General features: G+C 42.2%; 1 pseudogene; it reads left to right on the forward strand.

Annotated features, from left to right (window-relative positions):
* Nucleotides 1–504: 504 nt before the first annotated feature.
* LOC118622354 lies at nt 505–1,098 on the forward strand (annotated as a pseudogene).
* Nucleotides 1,099–1,876: the final 778 nt, after the last annotated feature.

Below are 1,876 nucleotides of genomic sequence, written 5' to 3' on the forward strand. Positions count from 1 at the left end.
GACATGTCGTGGGCGGGTCTTCCTGGGCCTCTGCATGGAAATCCTGCCCTGGAGCAGGCATGGAGCACGCACTCGGTTTCCTTCTGTGCTGTCTGGTATTTGGGCCTGACCACTTCACGGAAACATGTACGTTCTTCTAGCTGTTCCTTCAGGGCCAGGATTAATTGCCTGGGATTTAGCCTGGAGAATCCTACTCTCAAAGAAACTGCCATTGCAAAATCAAATCAGATCCCTCAATAAGTGAAGTGAGGTGGTTTAAAACGATTAATAGTTTTTAAGGTTTAGGCAATATCTGTGGTCATTAGCATATCTTAATTTGATGCAAATAGTTAACCCATATCCAAAACAGACCCTATATGCATCTCCTCTTTTAACTTGAACTGAGGACGGAAGGAATGGAATAGGTGGAGGCAGAGGAGAAATAGTGGTGTCCTAGAAACTCTGTACAAAGGTAGGAAAAAAGTGTAGATCGGCACAGGTTATTCATAAAAAGCGCCCTGACTCTGCTATAACTTGTTGGATCCATGAGGTTGAACCTGATTGCATCTTGCTATTTCTATGGGACATTTGGAATCTGCCAGAATCTTGCTCTGACCTAAAGCAGATGTTACAAAAGAAAATCATGAGGAATGGACCGTTTTGCGGGAGTCTGTGAGCACTGGTGGTCCTGAGATGGTATCCTCAGTTCCTTCAGCATCCAGACTGCCACCACACTTCCATGGCCTCGAAGGAGTCCCTGAGCTGCTCCGGAAAATTCTCGAGACTCCTGATTACTATGTGCAGATGAAATGGGAATTCACCAGCTGGGGGCCCTTGGTGTCCGGAATATGCCGGAATGATGTCTGTAGCATTTGGAAAAGTGGTGTCAAATTGCATGTTGATATCACATTGCTGGAATTTGAGAACACGAGTTGGATAAGAGGGAGGAGGAGTATTATCTTTGAGAAAGATGACAAGTGGGCAGAAGTCAACCACAGTGACAATGTGGCCACCACTGAACACTTGGATCTTCCCCAGGAAACGAGGCATCTCACTCTGGACTTGATGAAGCCAACAGACAGGGACGTTGAGAGGCAGCATACTCAAGTCAAGTCTTAGAAGTCACACAGATCACTTTCCATGCTTCCCATGTCCATACTCATTTTGTGCTCTATATAAACTGGCCCTGTGACACACTCCCCAAACTTGCTTTCGTCATTCTGACATCATGACTTGATTTGTACATATTATTCTGCCAACAACTAGAATTGTATCCCAGTTATGATTTGGCTAAATACAAAACAGAATCCTCCATATAGCCAAGACAGAATCTCCTTAATCTGACAAGTTAATCAAAGTAAAATTGGTGCTTTTATAGGTGAACATGATTAGAAACATAATATCTGAGGTTTGGGTTTTATATTTTTCCTTTTTTGTTTTTCAATGTGTTTCATTAATTTAAGAGGGACAATAGGTAGTAAATTTCCATACTCTAAAGAGAGTTCTACTACCCATTACTTTTCTTTCTTTATAGTCAGAATTTGTCCTTACTAATTTTATAGACAGAACAAACTTTATATCTACATAAAATGGGATAAAAACCGAAAATTTGTAGAGGACTAGAAAAGTACAAGATGCTGGCTCAGCCCTGGCTGGTTTGGCTCAGCGGTTGGAGCATCAGCCTGTGGGCCAGAGAGTCCCAAGTTTCTGTTCCCACTAAGGGCATGTACCAGGAAAAAAAAAAAAAAAAAGATGCTGGTTGCTGGCTTGGAAGTGCAAATGAACTTGCAAACTTTCATGGAATACTTAACATTAAAAAAAAAAAAAAACATTTTGGCCCTGCCTGTGTGTCTCAATGGTTGAGTATCGACCCATGCACCAAGAGGTCACTGGTTTG

Source organism: Molossus molossus, unplaced genomic scaffold (genome assembly GCF_014108415.1).
Source record: "Molossus molossus isolate mMolMol1 unplaced genomic scaffold, mMolMol1.p scaffold_m16_p_9, whole genome shotgun sequence".
Lineage (NCBI taxonomy): Eukaryota > Metazoa > Chordata > Mammalia > Chiroptera > Molossidae > Molossus > Molossus molossus.